Source organism: Giraffa tippelskirchi, chromosome 3, assembly GCF_054371585.1.
Source record: "Giraffa tippelskirchi isolate mGirTip1 chromosome 3, T2T-mGirTip1v1.2.pri, whole genome shotgun sequence".
Lineage (NCBI taxonomy): Eukaryota > Metazoa > Chordata > Mammalia > Artiodactyla > Giraffidae > Giraffa > Giraffa tippelskirchi.
In genome coordinates this window covers 72,971,468-72,994,745 of record NC_137277.1, presented here as the reverse complement: position 1 = coordinate 72,994,745, position 23,278 = coordinate 72,971,468, and the positions used below count along the sequence as shown (strand labels likewise).

At 36.7% G+C, this 23,278-nt stretch overlaps 1 long non-coding RNA gene across 1 annotated transcript in view; it reads right to left on the bottom strand.

Annotated features, from left to right (window-relative positions):
* LOC145542383 (uncharacterized) overlaps nt 1-20,624 on the bottom strand; it is a 158,441-nt gene extending 137,817 nt beyond the window's left edge. Inside the window, exon 1 of the long non-coding RNA XR_014079820.1 lies at nt 20,521-20,624. This is a non-coding gene — a long non-coding RNA (uncharacterized LOC145542383). The remainder of the gene's footprint in view (nt 1-20,520) is intronic.
* Nucleotides 20,625-23,278: the final 2,654 nt, after the last annotated feature.

Below are 23,278 nucleotides of genomic sequence, written 5' to 3'. Positions count from 1 at the left end.
ACACAGGAGATGGCAAGCAACAGTCCATGGGGTCACCAAGGGTCAGATATGATGAGTGATGGAGCACACACACATAGAATTAATTATTACCTATAATTTTTAGAAATATGAAAATCATATTATAGAATATTATATATAATGTTATCCTTTAATGTTAAACAAAGTTATACATAGATCTTTTATATGGATAAAATTTCTGGAAGGAAATGTTCCACACTGCAAGTAATCATCCATATTGGAATTTTTATAAGAATGCACTCATTTTATTATCATCAGAAATAATAATCTGAGGGAAGAAAAAGGAATTTTGAATACCTGTATATTTTGAAATATATTGCAAGCAATCTCACTTCTCCATAGCTTTATTCTATAAAAATAAAGTGTTCTAAATTAATAACACTTTTCAAGAAATTTCTGCATATAAACTGTAATTTTAAGATATATTCCTACCTAATATACACAACAGTCACATAATCCTCAGAAAGAATTTACATATGAATGCAATTTGGCTTTTGCTCTTCCAAGTACCAAAATGATTACACACACACACACACACAAACACACACACTCACACATATATAGTGTATATACATATATATATATATTCTTAACATGACTAATATGTGTAGAAGGACACAAAGTTAGAATAACATATATTTTCAAATGAATCTCATGTAATGCCCTACTTTAGAGAAATTTTATTTATCTAATGTTTTACTGTTTACGGCAATCTTTATGATTTTTAATCTAATACTTTTTTAGACAGAGCAAATTATTATGATTCAAAGCATTTAGACAATAATTTCAGGCCAGCAGAACAACAATATGCCTACTATCATAACTACTCAAATACCATGTAGAGATTCATTACATTAATGATGTGCTATCCATAACATATTAAACAGACAAATTATGTTATGATACAGAATATGTAATCTGTGATGAAGGACATCAAAGAATGATAGACAGCAAATATCTAGCACATGAAATCCTGAGTCACAAAACAGAGGGGAAGCTTTTCAGGCAAAGGGGAGACCTCAGGGATAAGTCAAGGCATGTTATCTTTGTTTGGAATTAGGATAATGAAATGAAAACAAATTTTATCTACTTCCCAATGTTGGTTCAGGTTGAAAGTGAAAGTCATTCAGCCGTATCCTACTCTTTGCGACTCCATGGACTATGAGGTCCATAGAATTCTCTAGGCCAAAATATTGGAGTGGGTAGCCTTTCCCTTCTCCAGGGAATCTTCCCAACCCAGGGATCAAACCCAGATCTCCCGCATTGCAGGCAAACTCTTTACTAGCTGAGCCACAAGGGAACCCCAAGAACACTGGTTCAGGTTTGCCATAAGTAATTCCATGAGAGAAAGTGTTTATTTCTCTGATTCATTTTAATATGAATATAAATATTTCAAAGGATAAATTCAGATAATGAAATTGGGAGAAATGAAGCTCTTCTTAAGAATCTCTTCAGTAACAAATTCAAAACACAAAATCAAAAGTCAAAGAATAATCATGATTGTCCCTCAGCAAACATTTTGAAATATTCCAGAAGTTACTTATATATGAACATTTAAATTCCTTTACCATTTCAGGTTGGATATAATAAAAATTTGACTTGTCATTATGCCTGATAAATAGTTCAAGAAAATATTTTGTGATACTCTACTTTCTAATTCAGTTTCAATTTCAAACATGCTCTTCTTTCCATCCTCAAAAATATTATTCCAAATGCTTTTTACAAAGTACAAAGTACAAGCTCCATCTTCATTAAAACAAAGAAAGGAATCCCAAATATATACACAAAATTGGAGAATAAATGAAAAAAATAAATAAATAACTGAACATGACCAGAACAGGAATTGAAAATCTAGCTGCCTATAGAAAAGGACACTGACAAAAAGCTAGTCAATTTACTTATAGAAAACTAGAAAGACTCAGGGATCTGAGCCATGGAAGGCCTGAGTGAAAAATGGGGCAGGAAACATTAGGATTGTTTGAAAGCCTGTAGAGAGAAAACTAGATTTCTTCTCTCTTCTACGCATAAAAAATATGGTATTTATTCCCTTGCTAGCAATTCAAAATGTTCTTTGAGGATCAGCAGCATCAACATCATTTAGAAACTTATCAGAAATATAGACTCTCCAGTCCAACTTTAAACCTCATATATCTGAGCCTGCACTTTAAGGTCCTCAGGTTTTTCCTATGCACATTAGGTTGAGAAACACTATTAAGAAATTGAACTACAGGAGTATAGGATTTGGGGATGTCAAGCAGGAGGGGGTAAAGATAAGACAATAAATGAGGATCTCCATATTAAATGGTACAACCCTCAGCTGCCTTTCCCTGCCCAGGTCTAGAACACCAGCAGACTGATTTCCCGCCTTATCTTCAACTCCTTGTAAAAAATTTCGAGAAATTATTTCTAAAGAAATGGAAGCCCTAAAAGTAGTGTTCTCTGTCAGGGGTCAGCAAATTAGAGCCTTCAGGCCAAATTTAGTTTACTACTTTTTTAATAAATAAAGTTTTATTGGAACACAACCACACACATTCATTTACTATTGCCTGTGGCTTTATTCACTCACTATAAGGGCAGAGTTGAGTACAGATCTTCCTCAACTTACACTTCCCAATACACCCATCATAAACTGAAAATATCTTAAATTGAAAATACATTTAATACACCTTACCTACCAAATACCAGAGCTTAGCTTAGCCTACTTTAAATGTACTCAGAATAATTACAGTAGCCTGCAGTTGGGCAAAATCATCTAATGGAAAGCCTATTCTATAATTAGGTTTTGAATATCTCATGTAATTTATCTAATACTTCACTGAATGTGAAAAATAATGGTTGTATGGGTACAGAATGGTTGTCAGCATGTTGACTGCTTGCTGTCATGGTCATGTGACTAACTGGGACTTGTGACTCTCTGCCACTGCCCAGCATCACATAAGAGTATCCTACTGCATATCACAGCTCCAAAAAAGAACAAAATTCAAAATTTGAAGTATGGTTTCTACTGAATGTATATCACTCTCACACAGTCACAAAGTCAAAAAATCTTTAAGTCAAGCCATTATAAGTTGGCAACAATCTGCAGTTGTGATGATTACTGTAAAGTACCCATTAAACCTAAAATATTAATTTGTCCTTTACAGACAAAAGTAGTCAATCCTTCATTTCATATACTGACATTTGAAGATTCAAAATTAAAAGAAAAAAAAATAACATTGATTGATTACTTGATGATCCTAGAGAAAAAGCTATGATTTATCCATGCCCAACAATGCACATAACTTCCACTAGTGTTTCAGCGACTCATTCTAAAATGAATGGAAAGTCAAGAATACCAAACATACAAGCAAAATTACCACATGGAAATATATACCAAATCAACAGGAAGAAAAGAAAGATACTCAGATGACACAGAGAATGGTGGGAACAGAAGAAATTTTATAGTAAGCTATAAATGATACTATCAGTGAGCTAAAAATGACTATCCCATCTGTTAAAGGAAAAATATTACATGCCTCAAAATGAATATTTATAGAGCAAGATAAAGTTCTCAGGTATTAAAAATATGGCAGATGAACTTATTTTTTTTTTATTCATGAGTGAAGAAAGGTTAGTTGATAAAGTCAAATACATCCCCCAGAATGTGTCAAGAGGGAAAGTGATGGCCAGGAAGAGAGGAATGGCAGGAAGACAGGGAGGGAGAAGAGAAAGAAAGAGAGAGAGAAAGAGAGAACAAGGGGAAAAGAGGGAAGGGGAGGAGCAGGAAGAAAAGAGGATGAGAGAGAAAATAAAGAAAAGAATGAAGGAACTATGGGATGACACAGGACGCCCAAAGGGAAATTAAAGAATTTCTAGGAATTCTAACGTTGTAATCATTTCTCAGTATACACATATATCAAATTTATCCTGTTGTACACCTTAAATTTACACAAGGATATATGTCAATTATATCTTGATTAAGCTGGGAGGAAGAAGTAGCCCTTTAAAAAAAGAAACAGGGAAACTAGAAGAAAGTAAAGTATTTTAAACAAAAAATACAAGATTTTCTGAAACAGAAGGAAATGAGTGTCCTTTGAATACTGCCTAGCAAAATGGATGTAAAAAGGTCTGTACCAAGGTATATCCTTACACAATTTCAGAACAAGAAAAAACAGATGATCCTAGAAGGATTAGGTCATGCAAAGAGAAGGAGAAAAAACATTATGAAGATCAGAAGGCAGTGGAACATGACCTTCTTATTGCTAAAATGAAATCATTTCTGACCTCAATGTGTGTATCAATCCAAATTATTAGTCAAAGAATAGGGTAGAGAAAAAAGAAAACACTATCTGACACTAAGGATATTAAAATTTTACCTCTCATGAATTCAATATCATGAATCTACCAGAGAAGATACAGCAAGGAAAAGAAATACAGGAATTAGAGATTCAAGGGGAGAGGAAAAAGGAGTTCCCCAAATAACATTTCAGCAGATCTTAGCAAGCAACTATAGCTGAGGAGAGTGGAATTATGTCAGATTCATGATTAATTTACCAAAGACAAACAAAACTGGAGTAGATATACTAACTGATAAGACTGACTCCTGGAAAATTGTAACAGAAGGCATTTTACAGAGCTCTTGGAGAGGACAGAAGAACAGAGATGTCATAGACTAAAGAAAATCAAGCAAATGAAAGAAAAAAATAAACAAACGGAAAAGAAAATTAGGTAATTCTCAAAGCATGAAAAACATGATTCTTAGCTGAAAAAACAAAATGTACAAGAACAGAAATATAAACAAGGTATACTACTTGGCTTGGTAGTTAATCTTTTTCATATAATCACACTATAGAAGGAGTAACTATGAATTTAACAGAAAAACTTAATATCTATATACATAGTTAAAGAAGCAGAAAAGGAGGGCATAAGAGACATAAAATCTACAATCACTACAGGAGAAAGCCAACACATAATGTTCAAAAATGACAAAGCAAAGTAATGGAGTATTTAGTTGGTTAGATATATGGAGGTAAATGTGTTTCCCTGGTGGCTCAGACAGTAAAGAATCTGCCTGCAATGCAGGAGACCCGAGTTTGATCCCTGGGTCAGGAAGAGACACTCAAGAAGGGAATGGCTACTCACTCTAGTATTCTTGCCTGGAGAATTCCATGAACAGAGAAGCCTAGTGGCTACAGAGTTGGACACAACTGAGTGATTAATACATACACATGGAGATAAATACCAGAAGTAATTACCAAAATACTGTAAGATAGTGTTGGGAACGTGGCAGGCATGATCATTTCTCATAACATGTAACATTATTTGACATTTTAAGCTATTTGTGCTAAGTCACCTCAGTAATGTCTGACTCTGTGCAACCCCATGAATGTAGTCTGCCAGACTCCTCTGTCCATGGGATTCTCCAGGCAAGAATACTGGAGTGGGTTGCCATGCTCTCTTCCAGGGGAATCTTCCCTACCCAGGGGTCAAACCCACGTCTTCTGTGTCTCCTGCATTGACAGGTGGGTTCTTTACCACTAGAGCCACCTGGAAAGCCTGCCCTTCAATTATGATTAGGTTTTCATTTAATTTAAAATATTTTTTTAAATATAAAGGTAAATGTAACACCGCTACAGGAAACTCACCTGTTGTTATATGAACAACTCTCCGCAACTTATATTTTTTAAAAAGACTGCTCATCTCTTGAAAATTGTGATGACAGATAGAGCCCTGGAAGCCTTTGAGAATTTGTGAAAATACACACTAAAATAAAATTCAGAAAACCCTTTCATATATTGCCTTTAATGAGGACCTACGCTGTAACTAATTCTATCATTTGAGAGTCCCAGATTATCTTGATGCCAATATTTAGAATTTTTTTTTTGTATTGCAAAAGAGGTAGAGACTGATATGTTTAGATACCATTAACTCCCAGGTGTGTTGAAATCCAGTTTCATTTTACATTGCTTCTAGGCTCCTTTAAATCATTTCTGTGACTTAGAATGCCTCAAAATTTGATCTGTGTGTTGTCCAAATGCTGTCGGTAGCCTAGTGAAAGATTTGATATTTTTATTGCCAAATATGTCTCCAAAAGTTTTAATCCCCTTATCTCTCCATTACCCGTTTGTGAAGCAGGCTAATGCAATATTGGTGTCACAGTCAGTCAATGAAGTAGCAATTCAAAATACGAGGAAGGAAACTTGTCAGTTGTTGGAAGCTTAGCAGAATATCTTAAACTACTTTTCCAAACTTTTAAGGATAGGGAGACTTAAAACTTGGCTGTCGGGCTGTTAGTTGGTTTTAAAAATAAAAAGCAACAAAACACTTGTAAACTGGCTTCTTGTAAGGGAATTTATTTACTGTGTCTAATTTGTTGAAGCTTAACTTTTACCTTTAAAGTAATTAGAAAAAAGAACTAGTAATTAAGGGAACTGAGATCCTAGTCCCTGTTCTATCAATTATTCAATATATTCAACAAACTTTTAATGAACACCTCAAAGTCCTTCCCTGAGATATTACAGATGTATTAAGTGGATGAAGAACAAGATCACTTCCTGAAAAGTAAGATCAAATTATCTACACTATAAGCTTATAGGTTTTCCACAAAGTTTTAAACCTTGGATTATGAGGTATGTCAGATCTTTTATAAACTTCCTTTCAGGAAAATGACTCATATTTAGAGGATGATTATGGCCGAGTATAGACTCTACTTCATCTCAAGCCTTGATTTGGACTATTACAGATAACCACAGTACCCTGAGAAATGCAGTGAAACAAAGAAATTAGTGTTCTTCAGGGTAAGAGCTGACCTTAGCAACCTGTCTTTTATAAAGTAAGCATTTGAAATATTAACTCCTGTTTTGTTATTGCAAGAGGCAGAGGAGTCGATAAGTCAACAAAGTCTACTTTGAAAGACTTTCATGTTAAAAAGAAAGGGTTTTGTTTGCCTAGCCAACACTCATAGGCATCTTCTGTACTAATTCCTTGACTAGTCCCTTCCTCCTAGTCTCTGCATCATTACACACCTCTTCAGGCATCTCTCTAAGTATTTCAAGTGGTACTGAGTACTAAAATAGCAACAGAAATAAATAGGCTAAGAAAGCAGAAACTTTAAAGTCTATGAGGTAAATTATGTAATATAGCTCTCTTTGTATCTATTAATAAAGACAGAAAACAAGGAAACAAGTCATCCATTAGCTCCTGGATATCCTTGAGACATTTTTATTTGAGTCTGTGAAATTTTCCTCAGTTGAGAAGCATTCTGAAAGCTATTAAGGCTTAAAAACTCTGACATTCATAATAAGTAGAGATGGGTGAATTCAGTTTCTTAATTACAGACATTTGAGTTAGGGAAATGGATAGCATCACAGTGGTTACTGTTATTTTATTTAAGACAGAAATTACAGTGCACAAAAATTCAGTTCAACTCTTTTGGTATAATCTCTTCCCAATCCAGCTAAAAACATTACTCTGTTTTGCATCCATTAGAGCAACCATTAAGTCTTGAATGTTTCTTTTATGTGAAAAGAGTGTGCTTTTCTCTCAAATTTAAATCACTCAGTGTCTTTTGAATGTCTCTTGCATATGTATTGAATCCACAATAATTAATAATCATTCATTTAACCCTACCAGGATTTTCATTCCTAATAGTCAAATATTCTTTTTTCTTTTAGCTCTTTTCACAATTAGTTTTCTTGGAGCCCATTTCATATTTTTTTCTGCCCACCAGTCCAAACACAAGTACTCAGTGGCATAACCATTGCAGGCAAAATGTGAATTTTACTTCTTCTCTCATGGAAGCTTATCTAGTCTCATTTCTCCCCAAGTTATTCTAGAGATTCTGCCCAATGCGAAACACAACTCCAGGAGGCTTTTATATAAAAATTGGCAAGATGATTCTAAATTCACATGGAAATAAAAAGGATCTAGAATAGGCAAAACAGTCTGCATAAAGAACAGAGTTGAAAGACTAACACTACCTAATTTCAAAATCTAACGTAATGCTACAATATGGTATCAACGGAGCAGAACAGAGAATGCAGAAATGGACCCATACGTGTGTATGGATAATTACTTTTTTCAAAGGCACAAAGGAAATTCAGTGTAGCATAATGATGGTCTCTTCAAAGAGTTCTTAGATATGTCAGGTAGTTGTAATAGGAAAGAAGAGTCCCAAATGGTAGTGGCTAACAGACAGACAAAGAAAGGGAAAAGCCCACAAAAAGGGAACAAAGGAAAAATCTGAATACTGGAGTGAGAGCCTCTGGTGAAACAAACATGTCCCCTTCCTGGCTAGCCTTAATTTGCATAAGGCAGATTAGTGGAGGGGAGGAGACAAAACGTATAAAAAGAAGAAGCCAAAATGGATTGGGGCTTCTCCTAAAGGAGTGGCCCACCGACACACCTCAGGGATGGACTTTCTTTACCAAATAAAACTCTGAGCTGTAACCAAGCTGTAATACTTGTCCGCCGTTTCAAATCTTTGTTGTGTTGAGACAGAACTGAGGAAATTACACACTCTCCCCACATATCAAACACGAAAAGCTTATATCTATAAAATTCAAAAATGATAAACTGACATTACAAAGATAAAACCTTTTCTTCCATAAAAGATATTGACAAGAGAAGGAAAAGTTATATAGGTTGGGGGAAAATACCAATCACATATCTAACAAAAGACTTATATCCAAAATATATAAAGGACTCTTAATACTCAACAGTACAACAACAACAACAAAAAAATCCCCGTTTTTTAAGTATGCAAAATATTTGAACAAATACTTCACCAAAGAAGATATGCAGAAGATTTACACAAAATAAGCATATGAAAAAAGTTCCAAACTTATTAGCCACTAGGGAAATGTAAATTAAAACAATGAGATACTACTATATGCACCTACACAATTAGATTTTACAGCACCTCCTAGAGTTGGTGATGGACAGGGAAGGCTGGCATGCTGCAGTTCATGGAGTCACAAAGAGTTGGACATGACTAAGTGACTGAACTGAACCAAACTGATACACATCTAATAAAAGAAAAAAAAATTGAAAACTAAGAACTGACACTACTCGGTGCTTGTCAAGACTGTGGACAAACTGGAACTCATATATTTTGCTGGTGGAAACACAAAATAGTACAGGTACTCTCAAAAACAGTTTAAAAGTGTTTTTACTGAGTGAAATACTTAGAGGATGCCACATGCCTCTGAAATCTTCAGTCACTCCTTCTCAGTCACTCTCACTTGTATCTGGTTTTTACCTAGACTATACTGATATCCCTAAAGGCATAGTTCAGTTCAGTTCAGTTCATTTCAGTCACTCAGTCATGTCTGAATCTTTGCGACCCCATGAATTGCAGCACACCAGGCCTCTCTGTCCATCGCCAGCTCCCGGAGTCTACCCAAACCCATGTCCATCGAGTCAGTGATGCCATCCAACCATCTCATCCTCTGTTGTCCCCTTCTCCTCCTGCCTCCAATCCTACCCAGCATTAGGGTCTCTTCCAATGAGTCAACTCTTCACATCAGGTAGCCAAAGTATTGGAGTTTCAGCTTCAACATCAGTCCTTCCAATGAACACCCAGGATTGATCTCCTTTGGGATGGATTGATTGGGTTTCCTTGCAGTCCAAGGGACTCTCAAGAGTCTTCTCCAACACCACAGTTCAAAGTATCAGTTCTGTGGTGCTCAGCTTTCTTCACCGTCCAACTCTCACATCCATACATGACCACTGGAAAAACCATAGCCTTGACTAGACGGATTTTTGTTGGCAAAGTAATGTCTCGGCTTTTAAATATGCTATATAGGTTGGTCATAACCTTCCTTCCAAGGAGTAAGCGTCTTTTAATTTCATGGCTGCAATCACCATCTGCAGTGATTTTGGAGCCCCCAAAAATAAAGTCTGACACTGTTTCCACTCCTTCCCCATCTATTTCTCATGAAGTGATGGGACCAGATGCCATGATCTTAGTTTTCTGAACGTTGAGCTTTAAGCCAACTTTTTCACTCTCCTCTCTCACTTTCATCAAGAGGCTCTTTAGTTCTTCTTCACTTTCTGCCATGAGGGTGGTGTCATCTGCATATCTGAGGTTATGGATATTTCTCCTGGCAATCTTGATTCCAGCTTATGTTTCTTCCAGCCCAGCATTTCTCATGATGTACTCTGCATAGAAGTTAAATAAGCAGGGTGACAATATACAGCCTTGATGTACTCCTTTTCTTATTTGGAACCAGTCTGTTGTTCCATGTCCAGTTCTAACTGTTGCTTCCTGACCTGCATACAGGTTTCTCAAGAGACAGGTCAGATGGTCTGGTATTCCCTTCTCTTTCAGAATTTTCCACAGTTTATTGTGATCCACACAGTCAAAGGCTTTGGCATAGTCAATAAAGCAGATGTTTTTCTGAAACTGTCTTGCTTTTTTGATGATCCAATGGATGTTGGCAATTTGATCTCTGGTTCCTCTGCCTTTTCTAAAACCAGCTTGAACATCTGAAAGTTCATGGTTCACATATTGCTGAAGCCTGGCTTGGAGAATTTTGAGAATTACTTTACTAGCATGTGAGATGAGTGCAATTGTGCAGTAGTTTAAGCATTCTTTGACATTGCCTTTGTTTGGGATTGGAACAAAAACTGACCTTTTCCAGTCCTGTGGCCACTGCTGAGTTTTCCAAATTTGCTGGCATATCGAGTGCAGCACTTTCACAGCATCATCTTTCAAGATTTGAAATAGCTCAACTGGAATTCCATCATCTCCTTTAGCTTTGTTCGTAGTGATGCTTTCTAAGGCCCACTTGACTTCACATTCCAGGATGTCTGGCTCTAGGTGAGTGATCACACCATCGTGATTATCTGCGTCGTGAAGATCTTTTTTGTACAGTTCTTCTGTGTATTCTTGCCACCTCTTCTTAATATCTTCGCTTCTGTTAGGTCCATACCATTTCTGTCCTTTATCGAGCCTATCTTTGCATGAAATGTTCCTTTGGTGTCTCTAATTTTCTTGAAGAGATCTCTAGTCTTTCCCAGTCTGTTGTTTTCCTCTATTTCTTTGCATTGAAAGGCTTAGTTATTGTCCCTCTTTTCTTCTTATACTCTACTCTCCTATACTCTACTCTCTCCCCAGGTAATCTAATCTGCATTTTTGACTTTAATAGACATCAAATCACTGACAATTCCCAACTTTATATCATCATGTTTTACCTCTTCTACAGCTTCAAATCTACAAATCTGAAGGCCTCCTGTATATATCACGTGTGTCAAAGTTGCCTAAAACTCAACATGTCCCAAACATCCTTTCTTCAAAGCTAGTCTTCTTTGAGGTTTCCTTGTTCACTGAATAGAATAACCATATTCTCAGTTCCTCAAGACTGAACAAGAATCAACGCTGGCAAGTCTCTCTCCTTTTCCACTCCCTTCTCTATATCAATCACAAGTCTAATGATGTTTTCTTTAACTATCTATGAATCCTGTCTTTTTATCTCAACCATATTGGAAGCTACCACCGTATTTCCCCAAGACTGCACCTAGAAGCATCCAGCTTAAGCCAGTCTCTCTCCCCTGGTCCATTCTCCAAATAGTACATGCGCTATCCATTTAAAATTGCAAATCCGATTTTATCATTTTTCTGCTTTAACCCTTTTTCATTGGCTTTTAAGATGAAATTTCAAATTCTTACATGGCCAAATCCCTCTATAATCTCTATATCTAGCCTAAATTCACACTATTATTACTCCTTTTATCTTAAGTCAGTTCCTTGCAAGTGCTATACCTTTGCAAGGTATAGCAATTTGCACATGCTGTTTCCTGTTCCTAAAATGCATTTTTTTCCTTCCATTTCACAAAACACCTATATTCATTATTCCAATCTCAAATCAAACATAATTTATTTGCAGAAAACTTCACTAATTATTCAGCCTAAATTGGGTTCTCATGATATTGCATACTTTACAATACCTTCCTTCACAACAGCTTCCCAATTTGAAATCATAGATTTATTTGTGGGTATTCTTAATATATTTATCTGTGGGCTTCCCTAGTGGCTCAGACGGTAAAAGCATCTGCCTGCAATGCGGGAGACATGGGTTCGATCCTCGGGTCAGGAAGATTCCCTGGAGAGGGGAAATGGCAACCCACTCCAATACTCTTGCCTGGAAAATTCCAGGGATTGAGGAGCCTGGTGGGCTACAGTCCATGGGGTCACAAAGAGTAGGACATGAGTGAGTGACTTCACTTTCACTTTCATTCTAAATATATGCTTCCCTCCCTATGCTGTAAGTTCCATTAAATCAATAGCCATAGCTGTTTTGTTGAGCACTGTACCTTGAGTACTTTTTCACTGTCTGGTACATGAAAGTGTTAGTCACTCAGTCGTGTCTGACTCTTTGCGACCCCATGAACTATAGCCCGTCAGACTCCTCTATCCATGGGATTCTCCATGGACATGGCAAGGATACTGGAGTAGGTAGATATTCCCTTCTCCAGCAGATCTTCCTGACCCAGGGATTGAACCAGGATCTCCTGCATTGCAGGAGGATTTTTTACCATCTAAGCCACCAAGGAGGGCTGAATAAATACATAAGGTAGAAATAATCCCTGTATTATAGATGTAGAAACTGTAATTTAAAAAGGTAATAAAACTTACTTCTATGTCACACAGCCATAAGGAGGAAGAAGCAGAATTCGAATCCAAGTACACAGAATTCTAAAGTATGTTCACTTATTCAGCTGAGTCACACTCCCTTTGTACTAACTGTTTGAGCTATTTAGATACAGAAACTCATGATATGTTTGCCCATCCTTTCCCTTTAATTTAAACAGCTTTGATGAACAGTTTCAAATAGCAATTATTATCTCAGTACACTGCCGACTAGCTGAACCTACAGCATCCACTCCACTTATGCAGTAGCAAATTCTAGATGACCAATGAGAATGAGCCTGTCTAGAGCATACATAACTAGTGGATCAAAATGTTTTCAGAAAGTTAAATTTATCCCCCATTTTGTCCAGCAGCTGGCAAAGCTACAATTGGCAACTGTGGAAAGATTATTTGCCACATGCAGGTGGTAGAAGAGAATTAAATTATAAACACACAAAAATGTGGTTTTCAGCTGTTGCACAGTGCTATACTATGTTAGCCAAGAGAGAAGTAGAATTTCTACTGGCTTGAATTTCCTGAGATTTTATGTTCCAGTCAAAAGAGTTCAAATTAAGGGCAAGACTTCCAAAACAACACAACACATGACTTTTCCTTTTGTGTCTCTTCTGTTTCATATCTAGCCAAAGTTATAATTGAGTTATAATGCTGGCTGACTTGGCTGATGTTAACTGCTGACATTAACACTTTTTCTCTATTATTAAATGATTATCTAATACAGTTTAATAACTTTCTTTTGAAATTCCCCTCACAAGTTTTGACAAAAGTTTTGTCAGAATTTTGAAAAAAAAAAAAAAGTAATGCTGAGATGGTATCTTCTATTGCCCATCTGCCAGGAAAATCTAAGTTTCTTATAAATATAGAAAATTATTATGTCTGTAAATAAGGAAAAGTTGATGTTCAATATGATAGGGCTAATAAAAATGTTAGTGGAATTTTTTTCGTTTTTGCTTTCTGCTGCTTTTCATTTCCTATATTTATATTATCAGATTTTGGATAGTGTTTGCTCAGAAACTCTTGTTAAAAGTCTATTGTTGCCCTTGCTGATTGCTTTTACCCTGTGTTTCTGAAAAGAGAAAAATTCATTAAAAAATAGAACTGGAAAAGAAGAGGCAATATAAATCAAATTGTAAATTTAACATATATGATATAATACAATTAATATAAAAGTATAACATCATACCAATGAAATGTATGAAAGATATGAAGGTACAAATTCTCTAGGTAGTGTATTATTACAGGTATTCCTTTAAGTGTAAAAATTAAGAGAAAACAAACAAACAAAAAAAGCTTATCCAAATCTATTCCAATCAAGTCACAATGACTTAATGAAACTATCCATCTTAAAATATGCTTTAAAGAGTAACTTCAACTTCCCATGCTTCCAAGTCTCTCACTCTTCATTATGTCAGAGTATTTTCATGGGGTATTTCCTACTTTAAAAATGAATACTTCAGATTGGAAGAATTAATATAGTGAAAATGAGTATACTACCCAAAGCAATCTATAGATTCAATGCAATCGCTATCAAGCTACCAATGGTATTTTTCACAGAACTAGAACAAATCATTTCACAATTTGTATGGAAATATAAGAAACCTCTAATAGACAAAGCAATCTTGAGAAAGAAGAATGGAACTGGAGGAATCAACTTGCCTGACTTCAGGCTCTACTACAAAGCCACAGTCATCAAGACAGTATGGTACTGGCACAAAGATAGAAATATAGATCAATGGAACAAAATAGAAAGCCCAGAGATAAATCCATGCACATATGGAAACCTTATCTTCGACAAAGGAGGCAAGAATATACAATGGAGAAAAGACAATCTCTTTAACAAGTGGTGCTGGGAAAACTGGTCAACCACTTGTAAAAGAATGAAACTAGAACACTTTCTAACACCATACACAAAAATAAACTCAAAATGGATTAAAGATCTAAACGTAAGACCAGAAACTATAAAACTCCTAGAGGAAAACATAGGCAAAACCCTCTCCGACATAAATCACAGCAGGATCCTCCATGACCCACCTCCCAGAATATTGGAAATAAAAGCAAAAATAAACAAATGGGACCTAATTAAAATTAAAAGCTTTTGCACAACAAAGGAAACTATAAACAAGGTGAAAAGACAGCCTTCAGAATGGGAGAAAATAATAGCAAACGAAGCAACAGGCAAAACAATTAATCTCAAAAATATACAAGCAACTCCTGCAGCTGAATTCCAGAAAAATAAACGACCCAATCAAAAAATAGGCCAAAGAACTAAACAGACATTTCTCCAAAGAAGACATACAGATGACTAACAAACACATGAAAAGATGCTCAACATCACTCATTATTAGAGAAATGCAAATCAAAACCACAATGAGGTACCATTTCATGCCAGTCAGAATGGCTGCTATCCAAAAGTCTACAAGCAATAAATGCTGGAGAGGGTGTGGAGAAAAGGGAACCCTCTTACACTGTTGGTGGGAATGTAAACTAGTACAGCCACTATGGAGAACAGTGTGGAGATTCCTTAAAAAACTGGGAATAGAACTGCCATACGACCCAGTAATCCCACTGCTGGGCATACACACCAAGGAAACCAGAATTGAAAGAGACACGTGTACCCCAATGTTCATCGCAGCACTGTTTACAATAGCCAGGACATGGAAGCAACCTAGATGTCCATCAGCAGACGAATGGATAAGGAAGCAGTGGTACATATACACAATGGAATATTACTCAGCCATTAAAAAGAATACATTTGAATCAGTTCTATTGAGATAGATGAAACTGGAGCCCATTATACAGAGTGAAGTAAGCCAGAAAGAAAAACACCAATACAGTATACTAATGCACATATATGGAATTTGAAAGATGGTAACGATAACCCTATATGTGAGCCAGAATAAGAGACACAGATGCATAGAACAGTCTTATGGACTCTGAGGGAGAAGGTGAGGGTGGGACGTTCTGAGAGAATAGCATTGAAACATGTATATTATCATATGTGAAACAGAACACCATTCCAGATTGGATGCATGAGACAAATGCTCAGGGCTGGGGCAATGGGATGACCCAGAGGGATGGGATGGAGAGGGAAGTGGGAGGGGGGTTCAGGATGGGGAACACATGTAAACTCATGGCTGATTCATGTCAATGTATGGCAAAAATCACTACTATATTGTAAAGTAATTAGCCCCCAACTAAAATAAATAAATTTATTAAAAAAAAAAAAAAGTGAGGCCACCTTGAGAGATCTCCTGGTGGAAGACACCCAAGCTGGTCCTTCCCAGGTGCGTATTTTGTCTGTATCACTGGGCATATTTACTATTCTATTACCCATGGTTATTATTATGATTGCCAAATCTCATTTTACACATTACATTGAAGACCTAAGTTACTAAAGAAAGAAAGTTAAAGGATCACAGGTGTTATACACTTGGGCTTAGACCAGATTTTGAAATTTGCTGAAATAAAACTAAATGTATATGCAAACAAAAAAAAATGAATACTTCATTAAAATGATGAAATAACAGTGATTCCTCTGAGATGGTAGCTGTTTGTCCCTGGGCCCTAGTTTCTCTTGCTTCTGCAGGAGATGGAACCCTAAGAGTTGGATGTAGCATCAGCCTGGTAATCCAAATGATATGTACACCCTTTCACCAAGACTCATCCAACCCTAGTAACACCGTTCTCTTGCCACTAAAATCAGGAGTCTAATTCTATGAGATACCCAAGATAATTATATCAAAAGCAACGTTTCCCCCTCTCCAATAGCCCTGGACATCTCTGGCACTTAATGTTTTCTCTACAGGTTGCCCACCATCAGCTTTTTCCCTCCATTTTAATAAATTTTATTGTTTCAATAAACATATACAAAGCAGCTACTGTGTTCCAGACTCAGAGGAAGGAGTGTCTCTGACAATGAACAAAACAGAGATTCAGTTCAGTTCAGTTCAGTCGCTCAGTCATGCCTGACTCTTTGTGACTCCATGAATCGCAGCACGCCAGGACTATCAGCTATATGGGGCACATATAGCTGATATTTTTACAACACCTCCTGAAATGCCACAAAATGAAGAAAAACAATAATTCTCTATTAGTACGATTCAGAGACAATTCCACAATTTCCTCCCTTCCTTGTTATAAAAATAATGAAGCTTAGATAGGGTGAGGTACATTGCCACAGTTAAATTTCAGTAATTTTAGTTTGTTTCCCCTTTAATATTTATAGTTTTGTAATAGATGATATAAAGGAGTTAATCTAGTAGTTTTTGCTCATCACTATGGCTCGAAAAGAGTTTTTTGGACAAGTCATGTAATATTGTGGTTCCCAGCCCTTATGAGATCATCAGAATCATTTGGGGAACAAAAAACAGGACAAAACAAATCTGCCCAGGCCCTTCACTAGCACTGGTATTTTTTTTTTAAGTACTCCAAGAATTCTCATGTGCAGTCACAATGAAGTGATTACCTGCAAATGAAACCTAAAATTTACTTATAGATTTCTGTACTCTCTCTGCCAGTCCCCTATCCAACTTTTTATTTACTGCCCATGTCCAGAGTTCCATGTAGATTTTTTTTTAATTGAAAGAGTATACCTTATTTGATCATTTCAATTCTCCCTTTGCAGGATGCTTACAGAGACCCTTTACATTTTTGCTGACTGTCAGATAAACTGATTTCTCAGTTGTTCCCATTCTAGTATCCAAACTGCCTAAAAAGTCCTGCCTAGATCATTCTCACTTTTGTGACAAAGCATTTCATTGCTGCCTTAACTTACAAAATGTTATTCCAGAGCCTACTTGACAAGCATTACAGGTTTCACTTTGATGATTTCTAGCAATTGAAGGAAAATGTTTCCGCTGATTCAACACTACTGCTCACAGATTTTCCACAGCTCATGATAAATAGCAGCACATCTGCCATCAGGAAAACAACCAGCCATTCTTAGTAGCATCAAACACACAGATAGGGAAGTATTTTTTCTGCAGAAAATCATCATAAGGATTTTTTTCCAAGGACATATATAAAATCACATTTACTTATATGTTTTTTTGTGCACAGAATGAAAGCCTGAAACTTTTATTTATTTTTAGTTAAGTAAATAAAAATCTCTAAGTGTCTACTTCATGCTTCCCTTGTAGCTCAGTTGGTAAAGAATCTCCTGCAATGCAGGAGACCCAGGTTCGATTCCTGGGTCCGGAAGATTCCCCTGGAGAAGGATATGGCAACCTGCTCCTGTATTCTTTTTTTTTTTTTTTAAAGAGACACAATATCTGGAGTTTATTTGCAATTAGAAACACAATCAAGCTTTTATCCAGCCTTTCATTTGGGAAACAAGACTCAGACACAGCCTTATCAACTGATAAGCAGCATAGAGCTTCTTTTTATAGATATTCCAGCTAATAAAGTAGGAAAGAATGATAAACTACTAATCTTTACAACATCTAATGAAAGAATAAATCTAGGCCTTCACTCTCAAATAGTGTTATCTTTTGATAAAATTACATGTACTGTGACTTCTCTGGTGGTCCTGTTAAAACTCCATGCTTCTAATGCAGGGGGTGAGAGTTTGATCCCTGGCCAAGGAACTAAGATCCCACATGCCTGCCACTTGATGTGGCAGAAGAAAAAAAAAAACACCAAAATACACCATTTATACAGAGTCTGACAAAAACAGATATAAAACATTTACCTGATCAAGCTTCTAAATGTAGGGGACAAAAAAACAGGTTGTGTTTCTATGGCCACACAGTCACTAAAATTCAAATTGGAGAAAATGAGGAGATAAAAGAGCCAGTTTCAGTGTCCCATAGGTTTTGGGTTGTTGTGTTTTCATTTTCATTCGTTTCTATGCATAATTTGATTTCTTTTTTGATTTCTTCTGTGATTTGTTGGTTATTCAGAAGCGTGTTGTTTAGCCTCCATATGTTGGACTTTTTAATAGTTTTTTCCCTGTAATTGAGGTCTAATCTTACTGCATTGTGGTCAGAGAAGATGGCTGGGATGATTTCAATTTTTTTGAATTTACCAAGGCTAGATTTATGGCCCAGGATGTGATCTATCCTGGAGAAAGTTCCGTGTGCACTTGAGAAAAAGGTGAAATTGATTGTTTGGGGGTGGAAAGTCCTGTAAACATCAATTAAATCTAATTTGTCTATTGTATCATTTAAAGTTTGTGTTTCCTTGTTAATTTTCTGTTTAGTTGATCTATCCATATGTGTGAGTGGAGTATTAAAGTCTCCCACTATTATTGTGTTATTGTTAATTTCCCCTTTCATACTTGTTAGTATTTGCCTTATATATTGTGGTGCTCCTATGTTGGGTGCATATATATTTATAATTGTTACATCTTCTTCTTGGATTGATCCTTTGATCATTATGTAGTGTCCTTCTTTGTCCCTTTTCACAGCCTTTATTTTAAAGTCTATTTTATCTGAAATGAGTATTGCGACTCCTGCTTTCTTTTGGTCTCCGTTTGCATGAAATATGTTTTTCCATCCCTTCACTTTCAGTCTGTATGTGTCCCTAGTTTTGAAGTGGATCTCTTGTAGACAGCATATATAGGGGTCTTGTTTTTGTATCCATTCAGCCAGCCTTTGTAAAAGAGCCAGTTTCAATGCTATTCTCTAAGATTGTCCCACCCTCACCTTCTCCCACAGAGTCCATAAGACTGTTCTATGCATCTGTGTCTCTTTTTCTGTCTCACATATAGGATTATCGTTACCATCTTTCAAATTCCATATATGTGCATTATGTCAATGTATGGCAAAAACCACTACAATATTGTAAAGTAATTAGCCTCCAACTAAAATAAATAAATTAATTTTTAAAAAAAGCCAGTTTCATTAACAAATAACTGAAAATATAAAAAGAATGGAAAAGGAACAGAAAGATAAGCCAGATAACCAATAACAATGAACAACCCTTTCTTGGATGCTGATTTTAACAAATAAACTATTTAAGAAAATATAAATTTTTCATACAGATGAGAAAACTTGAATGTTGGTAAGGTATTTGATATTAAGAAATTAATTTACAGCTTTAGTCATAAAAATCACATTGTGCATGTATAAAATAGACAGCTAGTGTAAAGGTTGTTATTTTTTCCTTTTTAATTCATCTGTATTTGTTACAACTTTTTAAAGCACAATGTGACTTAAGCACTACATTTCCATTCACAAAACTTTCTCAAGTTACTCTTCCAGCAGCTTTACAACATGCCTGGGCAGGCTTATAATTTTGCTACTCTAAACAATATTTTTCTTTGGAAAACAAGCCCTATGTATGGACAGTGACTCCAGTCAAGTTGGTTCAGCTTAACATACTAACTTCTAGAGGCCTGGCACATGCAGTCGTAACTACAGGGGATGGAAGTTTTAAAAAGTATATCCCAGAAGATGAAAACTTGCTTTAACAAGTATTTCTTTTAAACATCAAGGTAAATACTTCAGAACACTTCAGTGACAGAAAATTTTGGTCTACTAAAGAATCCACTTGATAGCTAAACACTTCAGACCACAAAGTTAACATAGTTTACGTATACACCTTACAACAAATATAACTACTTCCATCTGTTAAAATAAGTGAAGTTTTGTATAGCTCAAGAGCTCAGCTGGGTGCTCTGCAGTGACCTAGAGAGGTGGGATGTGGGGGTGGGAGGGAGGCTCAAAAGGGAGGGTATATATGTACACATATAGCTGATTCACTTCATTGTACAGCAGAAACAAACACAACATTGTAAAGCAATTATACTCCAATAATAGAATTTAAAAATAAAAATTTTTAAAGACATTGTATAGCTGTATATGAAATCAGTCTTTATCTTTTGAATGTACTGAAGTGTTTACAGATGAAATAATATGATGTCTTGGACTTGCCTCAAACTAATCCAGACTTAGTGGGAGATAGTGGAGGACAGAAGAGCCTGGCCAGCTACAGTCCATGGGGTCGCAAAGAGTCGGACACAACTTAGCAACTGAACAACAACAGGAACAATCTAGAGTAGAACAGAGGAAAGTGGAGGAAAAATGAGACGTCATTATTTATGACACATTATAAGGGTCATAATACCCTCTCTACTTCTGTATGTGTTTGAAAGTTTCTATAATAAAAAAGTTTTAATCCAAATGAAAGAAAACCATATTGACCAAGGAATTTGTGGGGGCAGGTTATACAACAAATCATTAACATCAGTTACTCAGGGAAACAGGATTACTGATGAGTTCTTTTTTTCCTTTCTTTTCTCCATATTATTAATTTTGTTACAGTGATCATGAACCAGTGACATGCTAAACATTACTTGCAGAAATTTTAAAAAGAGCACACCTCTAAGAAAAGCAGAAGTGAAAATCTAAAATCGACTTAAAAATTGGAGCTAAATTTGTATGGCGGTTTTATGTATATGAAGTATGTATTTCTTGTGAGGCAACACATATGAGATGTAAATAGTTCCAGTCAGTGACTGCGGCTGGTGAAACCGATGATAAGCTCAGTAAAAATTATTCAAGACTCTGTGCCTGGAGTCATATACATTAAAAATACTCCTAAGCAACTCTTCTTCACAGGTCCTTTTGTTGCTATAGGTTACATCTTCCTTGCCATCATCAGTTCCCTGTTTCCACGCCTCTTCATTCAGAGATAATTTTTTTCACCACTGAATCCTGAGTTAAAAATTCAGAGCTCTGATCAGAGGTGGAATCAAAGTCAAGTGCTAAAGTACTAAAATCATTTCCACTACAATAGTTTGTCAAATCCTTGTTAGCAAAGAGCTCCCTTTTTGTGATCTGCTGTATCAGAGATGTATAATTCTGGGAGCTCTGTGATCTCGGCCTTGAGATGTTTTCAGAACTTGTGAGGATAAGTGAGCATGTTGCATTCTCAGGAGAGCTGAGATGAGAAGTGGATGAGGTTCTTGGAGACACTATCTGAGACTGTGAAGTGAAGGCACCATCTTTCTCAGGACTGGAGAAGAGCATGTCAAGCAGAGGGATGTGCGCAGCGATCATTTTCTTCAGTACCTCTTCAAAATCTTTCTTGGGGTTTCTGTGGTCTGTCAAAACTTCTAGACCGGTATTTGATACTCTGTCGGATGGGATCAGAAATGTCTTCTCTCTTTTGGGTGGCTCACAGTTTTCTACAGACGCTATCCACGGGGTTATGCCGCTTGTAAGCTACCTTCTTTGCAGAGGCCATTGTTGACTTTCCTCCAGTGAGACAGAGGAAGTGGTTTCACTTCACCAGCATCCAAGAACCATCTTCTGAGAACTCAGAATGGAGAGAGAGGCCTTCAGGACCAGATGATGCGGGTGGAGCTAACGTCTTTGCTCCAGTATTCTTACCTAGAGAATTCAATGGATAGAGGAGCCTGGCGGGCTATAGTTCATGGGATTGCAACAGGGTTGGATATGACTTAGCGACTAAACCATCACCAAGTGTCTACTAAAGTGTCATATTATGATCAGTACAGTAGAGGTAGTACTAAAGAGAAAGGAAAATATAATAAAAATAATAAGAAAGGGAATGGGTATGGCGGGGTGGAGCAGACAGCTATGGCATAAGCCCTCTTGGAGGAGGTCACCACTAACCCTACCATAGAGCTGCCAGAACTTACACAGGACTGGTAAACAGACTTTTGGTGGCCACAAACAGAACTTGTATACACCAGGACGCAGAGGAAAAGAGCAGTGACCCCAAAAGAGACTGACCCAGACTCATCCCAGAGTGTCCAGGAGTCTCTAGCAGAGGCGTGAGTCAGTAGTGGCCTGCTGCAGGGTTGAGAGTACTGAGTGTAGCAGTACAGGCATGGACCTTTTGAAGGAGGTCGCCATTATCTTCATTACCTCAACCATAGTTTCGGTTCAGTTCGGTTTCAGTTCAGTCGCTAAGTCGTATCTAACTCTTTGTGACCCCATGGACTGCAGCATGCCAGGTCTCCCTGTCCATCACCAACTCCCGGAGTTTACCCAAACTCATGTGTGTTGAGTCGTCCCCTTCTCCTCCCACCTTCACTCTTTCCCAGCATCAGGGTCGTTTCAAATGAGTCAGTTTTTCGCATAAGGGGGCCAAAGTATTGGAGTTTCAGCTTCAACATCAGTCCTTCCAATGAACACTCAGGACTGATCTCCTTTAGGATGCACTGTTGGATCTCCTTGCAGTCCAAGGGACTCTCAAGAGTCTTATCCAACACCATGGTTCAAAAACATCAATTCTTCGGCGCTCAGTTTTCTTCACCATCCAACTCTCACATCCATACATGACTATTGGAAAAACCATAGCCTTGACTAGACAGGCTTTGTTGGCAAAGTTATGTCTCTGCTTTTTAATATGCTGTCTAGGTTGGTCATATCTTTCCTTCCAAGTATTAAGCGTCTTTTAATTTCATGGCTGCAGTCACCATCTGCAGTGACTTTGGAGCCCAAAAAAATAAAGTCTGCCACTGTTCCCACTGTTTCCCTATCTATTTGCCATGAAGTGATGGAATCGGATGCCATGATCTTAGTTTTCTGAATGTTGAATTTTAAGCCAACTTTTTCACTCTCCTCTATTACTTTCATCAAAAGGATCTTTAGTTCTCCTTCACTTTCTGCCATAGGGGTGGTGTCATATGCATACCTGAGGTTATTGATATTTCTCCTG